At 38.3% G+C, this 16,144-nt stretch overlaps 1 protein-coding gene across 7 annotated transcripts in view; it reads left to right on the plus strand.

Moving 5' to 3' along the window:
- The window catches only part of SCEL (sciellin), a 272,928-nt gene that overhangs the window by 148,355 nt on the left and 108,429 nt on the right, over positions 1-16,144 (plus strand). For 6 of the 7 annotated variants that reach the window (XM_070240352.1, XM_070240356.1, XM_070240353.1 and 3 more), the window contains one exon: positions 73-231. The gene's annotated coding sequence lies outside the window, so the exon portion shown is untranslated. Of the gene's footprint in view, positions 1-72; positions 232-16,144 lie in introns of those variants that run through there. The other variant, XM_023621706.2, reaches the window with a different exon arrangement.

The following is a 16,144-nucleotide window of genomic DNA, read 5'->3' on the forward strand; positions in this document are numbered from 1 at the left end:
ACAAAGAACACCTCTTATTCCCTCCACTCAGGTTCATCTATTCTGAACATTTTACTCTATTTGTTTGTACAGACATCTCCCCCATCTATGGTTTCACTTTCCAAAGTTTCAGTTACCCGCTCATCAACTGGGATTGGAAAACGATGTCAGGTTATGGATGCCTATGCCATTCACCTCACGGCATCTCATCATGTAAGTGCTGTATCATCTCACATCATCACAAGAAGAAGGGTGAGTACAGTACAACAACATATTTTGAAATAGAGAGAGACCACTTTCACATAACTATTATTACAGTATATTGTTATAATTGTTCTATTTTATTATTAGTTACTGTTGTTAATCTTTTACTGTGCCTAATTTATAAATTAAACTTTATCATTGGTATCTATGTTTAGGGAAAAAACATAGTATATATAGGACTCAATACTATCTATGGTTTCAGGCATCCACTGGGGGTCTTGGAACATATCCCCTGCAGAAAAGGGGGGACTACTGTATTTGTTGTCTTGCTTTTTTATGTATTTTACATTATATTACCAATATTAAATTATATACATCATGACCCTTTACCCCTGTATCACTTTGCTCCTAAATATTTTGCTGTATGTTTCCTAAGATAAAGGATATTCTCTTTCATAACCACAGTTCACTCATCAACTTCAGTAAATTTAGCATTGATACAATAGTTTTATCCAAGCAATTGTCCTTGTTCAGTTGCCCCAATAATGTTCTCTATAGAATTTCCTCTCCCAATTTAGGATCCAATCTAGGGTCAGATATTACATTTAATTGTCTTGTATTTTTAACCTGGGACATATTAATACAAGTTGTCTTTTTTTCTTTAATCTGGAACATTTCCACAGCCATTCCTTGTCTTTTGTGCCAATGACACTTTTGAAGACTATAATCTTCCTCTTTTTTTTAATATTCTTCATTGATGTGGTGTTTCCTCATGACTAGAGTGAGGTTATATATTCTCAACCAAAGACTTCATAGGTGAAATTGTGTCCTTCTCAAGGTGTCCCATCTGGGGGCACACAGCGGGCATCTGCTCTTCACTGGTGACATTAATATTAATCATCCAGGGAAGGTGTTGCCTAGGATCTCCTCTGTATCATTACTTTTCTTCACTTGAAACTAATTAGCAGTTTGCATTGAGGCACTTTAAGTCCATTTCAAGTTTCTGGTTTTCAGCAAAACTTCTCTCTAGATTGATCACCCATTAATGATTCTTGCCTGATCTAGTCTTTCCTATGGTGCTGCAAAATGATGATTCAACTCCAGTGCCCCCTCCACATTAACCAGTCAGCACTCAGTGTTTGGCCTGAAAAGCATGAGACCTCCTTTCTCTCTCATTTATTTATTTATCTATCTATCTTTTATCAGTAGATAAACTCATTAGCTCATTTTTCAGTGGTTTGTAGTTCATTACTGTACTTAGTATGTTGGTGCTCAAATTAACCCCAATTTGATTTGGCAATTGAAGGCCTATTCAATTTGCTTCCTTGTCCTTGTTGCAAGCCCCCATCACCTTTTTTTTTAAAACACTTCTTCACTTTCAGACATAATAATACATTCCCGAGTCATCTTGTATTATAAAGAATCTAGCTCCTCGTGGGTGATTAGTGAATATTATATTGTATCTTTGGATCCTCAGCCTACTTGATGTTGCAAATCTTTGTGCACATAAATTTGATATTAATTTTAAAGTATTTAGCTCAGCATATCTCCATGAAGTAAAGCCTTGGTTCCTTTTAGTCGAAATGGTATTAGAGGCCAAATTTTGGGATTAGGTACGCTTATGGTTACTGAGGTGTCTTTGCTTCTTGGCCCTTTCAGTACACAAAGCTGGGAAGTATATACATATATACTTACACATATGTACACACATATATACAAACATATAGATGTATATGCGTATACAGGTGCACAAGCACATGCACATACACATCCCAATGTATTTTAAAAAATTAAGAGTTGGGGCCAGTCTGGCGGCGTAGTGGTTAAGTTCGCATGTTCTGCTTCGGCGGCCCTGGGGTTCACTGGTTTGGATCCCGGGTGCAGACCTACACACTGCTTGTCAAGCCATGTTGTGGAAGGAGTCCCACATATAAAGTAGAGGAAGATGGGTACAGATGTTAGCTCAGGGCCAGTCTTCCTCAGCAAAAAGAGGAGGATTGGTGGCAGATGTTAGCTGGGGGCTAATCTTCCTCAAAAAAATAAAAAAAAAATTGAGTCTACATCAACACTTCCAATTCCAATCCATTTCCATGAGGTTCTTTTTTGCCATTCACTGTTGTGTATTTGTATGTCCCTTCTTTCTTAGTGAGAACTCTGGCTTTGAACAACATAAACACATTTACTCACTGCTCAATCCTATAAAATATCTCAGTTGTTTCAGAGTCACTGCACTCATACCACTATAATAAGTAAATCTACTAAAAAGAATTTGAACTTGTTTTCAAATTCTCTGCCCCCACTTTCTACCCCATATATATTGTTTTAACGAGAGAACAAATTTCAAAGTCACCAATGTGGGACTTCCATCTACTGTTGGCCTAAGGCTACAGATTTAACATGGGAATAGTCTTTACTCCAAACCTCAGTATTTCCTATACTTGGCACATTTATAGTGAGTGTAGATCCTCAATGACTGATTTGTGTATGTGTGTGTGTGTGGGGGGGGGGGGGATAATCACTGGTAAAGCACTAAGAGTATTTCTGTATTAACTGTTTTCTTTATACTTTTCTCTTTTTCACCACTTTCTAAAGTACAATAGCAAGTTGCACCTTAAATGCATACTGCTGAGTGAAAGAAGCCCGTTTGAAAGGTTACATACTATGATTCCAACTACATGTAATTCTGGAAGAAGCATAATTATACAGACAGTAAAAAGATCAGGGGTTGCCAGGGTTTGGTGGGGAGAGGGAGGGGGATTAGGTGGAGCACAGGGGATTTTTAGGGCTGTGAAACTCTTCTTTCTGATGCGTAGTGGTGAATACATGACATTACGCATTTGTTAAAATCCATAGAATGGTACAATACAGAGAATGTATGCTAATGCAAACTATGGACTTTAGTTAACAGTAATCTATAAATATCGGCTCATCAGTTGTAACAAATGTACCACACTAACGTAAGAGGTTAATAATAGAGGAAACCCGGGGTGTGGGATGGGCAAGAGGACATATAGGAACTCTGTACTTTGCCTAATTTTTCTGTAAACCTGAAACTGCTCTAAAAATAAAGTCTAGTAATTAAAAAAAATAGCATTTTCAAATGTAAAAAAACTCAATGAGAGAAACAGAGAGCCTGTATACTATTATGAGCTTTTAAAACATACCCAGCAGGGCTGGCCTGGTGGTATAGTGGTTAAGTCCCTGTACTCTGCTTCAGCGGGGTTCATGGGTTTGGATCCCGGGTGCAGACATACATACTGTTCATCAGCCATGCTGTGGTGGTGTCCCACGTACAAAATAGAGGAAGATTGGCATGGATGTTAGCTCAGCAACAATTTACCCCACCCAAACAATGCAAAACAAAAACAAACAAACAAAAGATAAGACACACCCAGCATAGTCATTAATTCATTTATCATCTAAGAAGCTGACCTAAATATTGGCAAAGGTTTTTTGTTGTTGCTTCTGATTGATTGTTTTTCTGTTTTTTAGGAGTTATAGTAAATTTGGAGATTTTTAAAGGTAGAAACAATTATATTTTATTTGGCTTTCAATGAATGATCTTTAAGCTGTCTTTAGAATAAACTCTCATAGATCTGCTAAGGCAGATCCTACAGGAATTATCTAGTTTCCTTCTGCATTGTACACCCCCTGACAGTTACAATGCTGAGATTTTTCTGGACTGTTCTCAGTGGCCAACCCACTGAATCTGAGTTCAGACTAGCAAACTCCTAAACTGTGCTTTCATGGTGGTGTCTGCTGTTCTTCAGCCTCCTGATTCTTTACCTGTGGAGTAGCAGCGATGCTCCTGGGCCTGACTCCTGGGAAGACACACAGTCTTATTAGTGTTCCACAGCCATGGAAAACACTGCTCAGGGATCAAACTTGTGTCACTCTGACAGTGATCTCAATCACCTGCATTAAATCAAAGTCCATTTGCTCTAAGATGCTGAGCAAAATTCTTGTGCCAGTTACTTCTTACTTAGGGAGTGTCTTCTCTCATTCTGAGCACAGCCATATAGCTGTGCTCTGGGACTGTACGTCCTTGTTGCTTAGCTGCCTCAGTGTTCTGCTCTGTTAGTTTCTCTTGGCTTTGAAGGGAATTGAGTAGCAGCCTGGAGCGTGCTGGCTTTGACGGGAAGTGTGGGTTTTCAGGTTGGTTCCAACGTCTCTCGCAGTTAGTCATGTGATTCATGTCATTTCCCTGGTAACCACTTCTAGTGACAGCAGCATAACCTTTTCATGCCGGCCATTTTGTAGATTTCATAAACATATAAGAATATTATTTAGCTATTAATAATGGCAGACATGTGGGCTGTTATTAATATAATTAATGCTAATATGCCTAATATGCAGTCATCACCAAAAAGGAGCAAAACACAGGATTGACGCACACATTCACACATCATGTGAAATTTAATTTTGTAATCATAAGATCAGAAGGGAATTTGGTGGGAGAGTTTAGAATCTAATAATGTTTATCAGTTTCCTTTTTTCTGTAATGATGCAAAGTAGCTACACAGAAATCATTCTGCAGAAGGTGCTAGTGTGCTTCAGGCTTTGCTGTACTCATGTAAAGCTGGAAATATGAGGAGGAGTGACCGTTAGAAATTCTGGCTTGGAGACTGTATTGGTTAGCTAGGGCTGCCATAACAAAGTACCATGAATTAGATGGCTTAATACATACAACTCTGTTATATGTCAAAGTTAAATATTTGTGTGGGTTTCCTCCCACAGTGTTGGTCCAATTAATTAACTTATCTCTCCTTATACAACACTGTACTGATTATTATAGCTTTATTACAAGTTCTTATACCTGGTGAGATAAGTTCTACACCCCACCACTGCCTTCTTATTCAGAGAGTTCTTAGATATTCTTTCTTGTCTATGTAAGTTTTAGAATCAGCTCATTGACTTCCATGCAGAGCTCTGTTGATGTCTGGATTGGAATTGCATTAAGTCTGTAGAATATTTGGGGAAAATTACTGTCTTTATAATATTAAATCTTCCTATCTAAGAACACAAGATCTGTTTCCATTTTATTTAGGTATTATTTAATGTCCTTCTGGAAAGTTTCATAATTTTCTGCATGTCACAATTTTGTAGGCATAGCTAATGAGTGCATCTTCCATTTTAATCTATAGGTTTTTGTGAGATGCCTTTTTTAAGCTCTTATAGATATTAAAACTAAATACTGAAATAAATGAATTTAGAACCATACATTCAAATTATATGCTAATTAATTGAAAAGAATTAATTATAAACTAATACATTTCAGAAAAAAGTTTGTATGCTATTTATAAAATAAAATAATTAAAGTAGTATTTATGTTATTCTTTTTTATTTCTATGATGTATATTATGCTTTATAAGGAATATGTGTCAAATTTCTGTTAAGGAAACAGAAAATCTGGGAGGATGAAGGTTAAACCATGGTGCTGATGGCTTTCAGGAAGTCAGAACTTGGAGGAATTACAGGAAATGGCTGGCCATGATTCAGATACCTGTTCACTACTGAAATGAAATAAATCATAGGAGAAATATCAGAAGCTTCTTGAAACATCTTAAATCTACTGTCTGCCAAAGCACACAACATGCCTACCAATGGCACAGGAACAATATTATGATTTCTGCTTCTCTCCCACCTTCCAAAGCTCACATGAGTATCTGTCACTGGCAGAAGACAACGTGAAACCCTGCTGGCAGGGATTCTAAGAAATGTAGTTTCTAGTCTTTTAGCCCTTATGAATAAAAGATCTTGGAAGATGAATAGTTCTGGGCTATCTATGGATAATCTACACAACACAAAATACACAAAAGTACAAAAAAGAAGTCAATATACTATATAAGTGGTATGTGCTCAAAATGTTTTTATGCTGGTAAGGATGTGCAATCAAATGTTTTTGGATAGTACTTCTCTAGTGCCCAGCAACCCTAGGGAGTCTCTCATTCTCTTATCCCGCACTTACTCTCTCTCTAGTTCACAATCCTTCTCCCTACCATCTTTCTTTTTGATCTCCTCCTTCCTCACCATCCAATAGACTTTTAGGACAAATTAATTTCCTTCTCTTCCATCTTGTGCAGGTCCTATGGTGTGTAGTTGTTCTTCAGCTATGGGTACTTTCCTCCTAAAGATTCACCTTGGAAATACAAGCAGTAGAAGATCTAGTTGAGTGGGCAATGCTTTAATGCTCTAATAGAGGCTGGGGAGACGGAAAGGCTATAAACTACTATTCACTAATTATTTTTGCTCCAGCAGACATGAACAGAAATGATTTAGACAGTGCAGGTTCCTGTCCCTGAAGTAACTCAAGTATAGTCCCACAGAGTTGAAACCATCCCACGGACATTTTGTATGAATTCTTTCTCCCAGCATCCTTCTTGTCTTTTAGTTTGCCTTTCTGGGCTCCAGGAACTGGCCTATTATTTCATCCACCCCTACCCATGGACAAGTCAGAGAGTCTTCCTTATTGCAAAATACAAAATAATGACAACAAAAACCCCTTCAGTGCTCCACCCACTTAATGCTGGCATTCATGAGGGTCATGCCTGGTTCATAAATGAGTCACAGGGCCATGACAATTGACTCCCATTGAGAATCCACAGGAGGCTCAGCCCTTAGCCCAGGGTGACAGCTCAGGTCACCTCTGTAGTCTCCCTGATTCTCTCACTCAGCATAAGACTCCTCCCCTCCAGTAGAGAAGTAGTTTTACCCATTTGCAGGCCACGAGGCACCTTTGTCACCCAATATTGTATTCTGTCCAAACTAAACAGAAGCACACATCAAAAATAAACAGATAATGACCTCAGGTTGGGTCTAGTAGGAATCCTTGAGATAAAAAGATGGGGGCTGGAACCAAATTACTCTTACCCCTTTGACTTTTCCCATGACTGACGTAGCCTGTGGAAACAAGATTATAGTTCAAAAGACATTGGTATCTCTCTGCATAGTTTTCCAGGATTGAAAAAGGACCCTGGGGAGGGCCTGTTCTATGTCTGAGGGCTATCATCGCTCCTGGGATATAGGAGGTACCAGAATCATCCTTGCTGGGTTCCCAGAATGCACCATGAATCTCAGGAGCTGTTTCATTGGTTTTCTATGGAGGGAAGGACCAGAAGAAAAGAGAGAAGTAGAAATGGTATTTATGCAAAGTATACTATATTGTTTCCATCCTTTACTTGGTTCAGTACAAGTAACATTTGCCAGGGTGTTTTGTTTTCTTATGATTTAAAAAAAATTTTTTTAAAGATATGAGCGGAGGAGGGGCACAGGTATTTTTAAGGTGATAGTAGATTTCTGAATAAAGACAATTTAGTAGTGATTTCTTCTAGAGAGGCTGTAGATAATCCTATGCCGCTGGCTGAGGAACTTGTTCTTTATGCCACACCTCATGAGGAAGACACAGCTGCCAAATTCCTCTGCACAATCCCGAAAGAATGTCTGTGCTTTTGAGAGTGTATTTGCTCAGGCCTTGTCAGATTTGGCTGTGAAGGGTGGGTCAGCCCACAGGGCGGGCTGCATACCTTCCCTGGGAGACCCAGGAAGCTGCCCAGCCACTCACAGGGCAGTGGGAACTTCAGGTGCAACATTACAATTATTGTCCTGTGGTTAGGCCTTTGCCTGGAGGTATCTGAAGTGCTTCAGTGAGATCCTCTCCATGGAAATTTGTTGTTTTTTTAAAATAACTTTATCTACCTTCAGTAAATGGCATCAATAACATGATTTTTAAAATTTCTTAACTTGCCTTGGCTATCTTGGCAAATCACACAGCTAGGTGAAATAATGTTGGCTTTCTTTCCTTCTAATCTTTGCAGTCAGCTCAGGAAACCCCTGGAAGAGCTCCCCACTCTTTCTGCCATGGGGTCTGCTGAGTGAGTGAAAGGGAAAGTAAGGTGTTTAATGCTGCTGTTTTACAGTGTGACCCATTGCTTCAGTATCCCAGTCTTGTCCTACCTTACTGGGGACTCCTATGGGCTACCTTACCCAATTTGACTCCAGATTTTTTTTTCTTACTGTTGCAGAAATAAAGATTTGGATGAAAGAGTAATGGACAATAGATCTTATCAAGTAGCTTCATTAGAAATCCACTAGGAATTACTCTTGCTGCTAGACAGAACTTTGCTCTCATTTAACTGTTTCAGTTGAACCCATCTATTTTAACAGAGCAAAATGGGGCTTGGTTGGGAAGGGGAAGACAGAGAGGGAATACATGATTATAGGTTTCAGTAATCTGAGGATAATGCATTTTATATATGCCCTTTTCTAGAATCTGAGATGAAAATAAAAGTATGAAGACCACACAACTTCTCCTTTAGCAAATGGACAAGAAACAGTGGCTTGCATTCATGGATAGGATATGTGAAGAATAATATTTGATTCTGTAACATGAGCACATCAACTTATAAAACATTTTTTCAGCTCGTAGCTTTCCATTTGATGTGATGTGATGACTTTTTCTTTTAACAGTGGACCTTTAAGCGTGACACTTGCCAAACATTCATGAGGGAGTATGTTTATTCAGAAAAGAAGTGTGCATTGAATGTCTCTTTATTCCTTCCTACATTTTCTACACCTACTTGTTCAACAGGGCTTATGAAAAAACAAAGTAGGTAAAGAGAGTGGATGAGAATATAGTGCAATGTCAGGGGTACTGGAAAGGTCTGATTTTCTAAAAGAATCACATATTTGAGCTGTAAAATGAAAGAGAATTCCAGTCCAGTTTTTCTGGGGAACTTTCTTGGACTCTAGTGGCTGTGACACTGGAATGAACCACAGTCCTTCCCCAGGTGTCCTACAGAGTAGGAGGGACACTTATGTGGGTCTTCTCGGGTTGGTGTTGTGCAAGCAAAGATCAAACACTTAAATTTCTCAGCCTTTCTACATGGGGTTGGCCATGGGTGTGTGAAGTCAGGGTCCACTCCCTGTTTCTGTGTTGCAGAATTATAGTTAGACTGGATCGACAAGTCAGGTTACGTGAGTGCTTCTGAGGGGGAAAAAATCCTAACCATGACAGCTTAGGTCAGATGTGACAGTGGGAAGTCTAGTGTTGGCTGCCAAGGACAGAAAATAAATGCACTAAAGTGAAAAGGCTTCTTTTCAAGAGGATCATGCAATAGTATGCAGAGGAAAGTGGAATGGTGGGTGTGTTGCAGCAGGAGCAGCAGAAGATGCAACAGCAAGTAGCAGAGGGTTAAAAACTCTGGCTCTTCCCTGTTCCATGTTTCTGCTGTGAAACTCTAGGCATGTTGCTTAACCTCTCTGAATCTCAGTTTCTTCATCTGTGAAATGAAGATGATAATAGCACTGTAGAAAGTTGTTGTGACGATGAAATCAGATAAGATGTAAGTGCTGTGAAGGTTACCTCACATAGTAAGTGGTCAAGAAATGTTCCATAATTTTGAATGGCCTCTGCTCTCACTTCCACACTAATGAAGTTGTTGAATCTTTGGCTAGTCATCTGATCATTCATAACCTCAGTATTCTCGTCTTGAAAACGAGATTTTTGACTAAGTGTTTATGATCTTTTTTCTCATTTATCATTCTCCCTCCACAGGGAGAGGAGGAAATGAAAGACATGTTTTTCCAGTAGAGTTGGTTAGCATGAACCAGAAGTTCACCCAGTGCTGCCAGCACCAGCTGCTGCAGACCGTGCTGCCCGTGCTCATTCCTTTATCACATTGTCTACAGCTGCTTTCTGCTACAATGGCCGAGTTGAGTTTTTGGATATGGTTCACAAAGCCTAACATAAAATATTTGCTATCTGGCCCTTTAAGAAAAAGATTGCTGACCTCTGGCCATAGAAAAAGAGCGAAAAAGGGGGTTGATTCTGAGTTGCATCAGTTATTGTTAACAATGAAAGCTGTCATAACATTTTTATTCTGTTCGATGCTTTCATATCAACCTTTGTCTCTATCTGTGCTCAAAGCCAAGCAGTGTCACATTTTACTTGCTAATGCAGGATTTGTGAACAAGGATCTTGATGGTTTCTTGGAAATTTCTCCTGATTGGGAGGAAATGTTCCATATGAAGCACTTTTTAAAAATAATTGTCATATTTTGAACAGACGATGACTTTGGAATTATAGGTCGGTATTGTACCTTTTACGTATAAAAATGAATATAATCAAGTCTTTACATCCTTTTCTCTCATGCCTTGAGAAGTTGATTGGTCTGTTAGTTTAACGTTTCCTCACCTTCTTTCCATCAGGTATTAGTAGAAGTGATAAAAGTCAAGATTTATTTTCATAGAAGGCATCTGAAGGTATAAACATATGTAATTGTTCTTCCTGAAATAACTAAATATTAAGTAGAGAAAATGGAAAATAAAAAGCAAGCCAACAGTAAAAAAATTAAAAACATATAAAAAATTTTAAAAGAGCACGAGTTACATGAAATAAAAAAGCAAATTACCTCAAAGTATTCTCAATGACCTTAAGGCTTCTATCTCTCTCATACGCACCCCCACACACCCACCCACACACCCCCCCACACACATTCCCAAATTATTGAGGCCAACTGTTTTTAATAACTTTAAAAGACTTAGGAGAGGAATGGGATGTTGGAGGGGGATTTGTTGCAAAATCAAATAATAAAGTGCACCAATTCCAAAATATTTGAGAATCACTGTTTTCTATGAAAGTCATTAAAATTATCGTCAATTTTGTTTCAGTAAATGATAATCCATTAGTTTTACAATAATGTTTGGAAATTAATTTTCTTTTTAGAATTCTCTACTCTCTTCTGCAGGATTTATCCTCTGATAATACAAAGTAAAGGAAATGGGAGATAATTTGAAGATGAATTGTGAGGAAAAACATGAGGAGGAAGAGGGTGGAGGAATCAAGTAGTGGGCAGGGGAAGTGAGTGGGAGAGACTGAAGGTAAGGTAAGTGGGGGCTTTTCAGATACTGTGTGTGAGGAGGGAGCAAGAACACAATTTTGAGAAACCCAGGTGGTTTGAGAGATTCAGTCAATCAGAACGTCTAAGGAGTAAAGGAAAACAGCAACAGAAACATAAGTATGAATGGGGAGGATGGTTTGAACCACATTTCTCTAGTTCAGTCTCTTGAAGGCTGAGATACTGAGAAGGAAGATGCACGAAAAGAAAGGGTGATTTCATTTTCTTGTCAGATAACTTCTGTTCCATTTTTCCATGTGCCACATGGTGATGCAAATGTATTCAGTTAAGAAACAATTACTGAGAATTGGATAGGTCAGGCCCAGTGTAGACACTAAGGACTCAAGGATAAATAAGCTTGGGCTCCAGCCCTCAAGATGCTTACGTTCTGATGGGGAAGAAAAATGCAGGTAAAACTATCGATGTGTGTGTGTGTGTAGATATATATAAATCTAATATATATGTTCTATATATGTATAAATATATATCAGATGTATACATATAAATACATGTGGAAATATAAATATATGGGGGAATATATGTAGAGGTATGCATGTGTGTGCGTGCTTGCATAGGTAATATATACAGCTTAGGTATGTTTTCCCCAAAATTCAGCTGGGAACAGTTTTCCCATGATCTTTGCAGTCAATACTCAAGCATCCAGTGATCATTTGAAAACATGATGAAGTTAATATTTTTGTATCACTCATGAATGGAACATAGGGAATGACTGTTTATAAAAATTGCATGTTTTTCTAGCATTTTGCAAGATTTTAAAATGCAAAATTTTAGATGTAATCCTGAAGAGGTTACTTATTTTTAATAGGATAGATTTTTTTGTATTTATTTACTAAATCAAATAATTGCATGCATTTTGAATTTTTGTTTACTTAATGAAATGTTTAGTTTTTAAATTGTAAAAGCAGATGAAATTATAGAGACTGCTGAGAAATTGTAAAAATATTCTAGGTGCAATAGACTTAATAATGTTCCCCCAAAGATGTCCACATCCCAATCCCCCGACCCTGTGAATATGTTACCTGGCCTGGGAAAAAGGAGCTTGCAGATATTACTAAATTAGGGATCTTGAGATGAGGAGATTACCCTGGATTATCTGAATGGGCCCAACATAATCACAAGTGTCCTTATGAGAGGAAGACAGAAGAATCAGAGTCAGAAATAGGAGATGTAATGCTGGAGCAAGAGGTTAGAAAGATGCAAGGACAGAGTCATGGACCAAGGGATGCAGGCAGCCTCCTGAATCTGAAAAAGGCGGAAATAGATTCTTCCCTCTGAACCTCCAAAAGGAACCAACTCTGCCAACACATTGACTCTAGCCCTATAAAACTGACATATTTCTCATCACATGGCTATTGGCTGCTGCATTGGACAGCACAGTGCTATGAATGTAAGGTGTTTGAATTTTATGGGACATGGGGAATTTATGATGAGTTTGAAGCTGGGGAGTGACATGATTGCATCTGTTTTGTAAAAATAATGTTAGGGGGTGATGTGTCTACTAGGGAGAAAGCTATAACTTATGTGTGCTATGCCTGTAGCCCACCTTTGAGCAGTTGCAAGGCTTAGGGGAACCGTGCTTTGAACTAGGCAGTGCTGTTGCCTTGGTCACAGCTGATTTAGATAGGGTAGGTGTCTCGGCAAAACTGTCCTCTAGGGCTTACCAGAAGCCCAGGAGATGGCCTGGTGCAAGACCCCTACCTATAGGAACCCAGAATGGGATGGGAACTGACCAACTCAAACAGATCTCGCTCGGAGAATTTAAACTGTACATGTAGAGTCTGTGATAAATTGGTAACCTAGTCAAAAGAAGAAGCAGGAAGAGAATCAGAGGTTGGGGCACTGAGTCATGGTAGGGAGACTCATAGATTTGCTGTTGGGTGCCCAGAGTTTCTCAGGACAACTAGTGTTTATGCAAAGTAACTAGAAGGAAATATTATTTAATTTCTAAGAAAGGCTGCTGACACTGTATCCTGTCTTCCTTATAGCCCCCTGAATTTTTAAACTAAACTTCTGTGCTGTGAAGGTTAATTTCAGGCCTGGAATTAGCCTGAGTTATTCTACTAAAATAAGAAATGAGCATACACGACATTGATGTGAAACATACTGATTCATAGCATATCTTTGTAACCATGCGCCCTAAGAGTTTCAGCATGGTTTGTACCAGCTAGTCAGCATTGTTTATTAATAACAGTGAGATTGATGATTTATACCTGGTGACCTGGTCACATAGCAGGAATATGTTTATGTGACCGGCTGGATATGGGAAATTCCAGCTGAGACTCCATTTGGGTGATCCATTCACAAGTCAGGAGTTCTTATCTGGGAGAGAAAGTGGATGCTGCAAAGACCCTTCCAGAGGGAGACAACTGAAGCTCACAGGTGGCTTCTCTGATGCCTTACTGTCAGACAGCTTTTAGCTATGATGCTTATCTTTACTTTCATGTGGTTGCTACATTGCATCTTTTTCCTGTAATAAACTATAGATTTCTAAGTTTCATCATTTTGGGTACTGTGGCTCTTCCCTGTTTAACTGCCACTGTTAGTGCACTCCCCTTGCCTGAAGTTTCCAGAGCTTATCTCTGACCTTTGCAACCTGAAAAAACCTAACTGACCCTTCAGGCGACAGATTTGGACAGGGAAGAGGAGAGTTAGCAGGTAATTGAAGTAGTGTTCCCTCAGGATTATGAGGTCCCAACCAAAGCAGGAGCGGTGAGAGTCAAGTAGAAGGGGAAGGTTAGACTGAATTAGGAGATAGAATTGGCAGGGATGGGTGAGTGAAAATTTAATTGGATGTGGATATGGAAAGAGTGAGGGAGGAGGCAATGACAACAGAGGTTTCACCCTTGGGCAATAAGTTCAGCTGTGATAACTATTATTTGAACGATCTCTATAAAATGTAGAGAAATCTTGTTTTAAGAGAACAGAGTGTTACAGGTGAGTCAAAGAGCTACTAGTATAGTCCTTAGTTTAGCCTACTATAGTCTATAGTTCAGCCAAGGATAGAAAAATCTGATAAGAAAATCAGGTTTAAAAAACAGATAGAACAGATTTTTGGCAAACATTGACTATCCCTTGTGTATGCACATATTGTTTGTGATCATTAGTCCTTCATTCAATCAACAATTAGTGAGTGCTACTATGAGTCAAGAACATGCTACATGTTTAGCACATTGTCCTAATTACATCGTCTTAATAAAGGCAAATGTAAAGGCCTGGTCTCTGATCTCAAGGGGTTTATGATATAATACCACGAAATATTTGGCAATGGATAGACTGGTGTAAAGTGGAAGAAATGACTGTGAATTGAAGAAATCAGAAATGATGATCATGAAATTATGAAATAATCTGGGTTTAAAAGTAAGACTTATAAAAGTTGATTTGCCATTCTAAGTTTTTCAGTGGAAGAAAGAGCAATTCTTCCTTCCACTCCCTATGGAATTGTTTATTTCAGCCTGGGGCCAGGAGGATGGCACTACATTTGCAGTGCAGCTCGTGTTTGTCTACAGAAGACTATCAGACTAGGAAAATATGGACATATAACACTCTGAGAAATTGGTAATGATGGGCTGCAAAAATGCTTGTTTTAGCAGTTCTGGGAATAAGGAAGAAAGCAGCAAAACTTTCAAGTAGGGTTTCTCAACTTTGGCACCATTGAGGAGAGTTTGGCTGCAAGTCCTGCTTACCCAATTATATCTCTGCTGCTACATCTCTCACTAATTGGATCAGCTATGCCTCAGATTGCCAAACCGTGAACTACATTCATAAGCAGAAATCTGGAAGACATTAAGAAGAAGATCTACGAAGGCAGAGTGGATGGATGACTCTTCTCCTTCTTGATCATCTAATCATTATCCAGTTAAACTTCAAAACTCAGTGTCAACATCATTTCCCAGGTCCAGGTAGAATTCTTCAGTCTCTTCATTAGGTGATGCCCATAATGTTGCCCTGTATTACTTGATCCTGGTGTATTATAGCTTTTTAATTCAATGTCTGTCTCCCAAAACACAGTGAACTCCTAGAGAGCAAGCACTGGGTCTCATTAATTTTCCTGTCCCTTGGGACTGAAACAGTACTAAAAGCATATTAGGTTCTTAATAGTTTTTAAATAAACAAATGATTAAAGAAGACAAATAAGGATAAGAGGAATAAATTGGTAAATTCATTACAGAGGACAATTTGTTAATATTTATCTACCAAAGTTAAAATGTATAAATCCTTGGATCCAGCAATTACATCCCCAAGAATTTATCTTACAGACATATACACACACATGTGCCAAATATTTAGGTACACTGTTATTCACTTCAGCATTGTTTGTTAGCAGAAGCTTAGAAATAAAAAAATGTCTGTTAACAGCGGATTGAAGAAAGAGATTACAGGATATCCATACGATGGAATGCCAGTCAGCTATGAAAAACACCATGTGGAAAGATCTTCACAATATAAAGTTAAAACAAAAAAGTGAGATTCAGAACAGTGTAATATGCACACATTTGTGTTAAAAAAAGGAGGAAATATCTATATCTTACATTTGTTTGTGTATGTATATATATATATGAATATATACATATATATGAATGTCTCTGGAAGGACCCAGAAGAAACTAACTGCCATTTTTTGGAGATTGCCATTTGAAGAGAGGGAAAGACTTTTCACTATATTCCTTTGCATACTTTTAATTTCTGAAAAATATAAATATATGACTGGTTCAAAATATTGTGTAAATATTTTTTTTGAAAAAGAAAATTGCATATGGATTGGTTATAGCAAATCTATTCTTAATTGCCAAAACTTATTAGCAACCAAGATGTCCTTCATTAGGTGAATGGACAAATAAACCATGGTACATCCAGAAAATGGAATATTGTTCAGTGCTAAAAGAAATGAGCTGCCAAGTGATGAAAGACATGGAGGAAACTTAAGTGCATATTACTAAGTGAAAGGAGCCAATCTGGACAAACTGTAGAGTGTATTATTCCAACTATATGACATTTTGAAAAAGGCAAAACTGTGGAGACAGTAAAAAGGTCAGTGGTTGCCAGGGA

Source organism: Equus caballus, chromosome 17 (genome assembly GCF_041296265.1).
Source record: "Equus caballus isolate H_3958 breed thoroughbred chromosome 17, TB-T2T, whole genome shotgun sequence".
Lineage (NCBI taxonomy): Eukaryota > Metazoa > Chordata > Mammalia > Perissodactyla > Equidae > Equus > Equus caballus.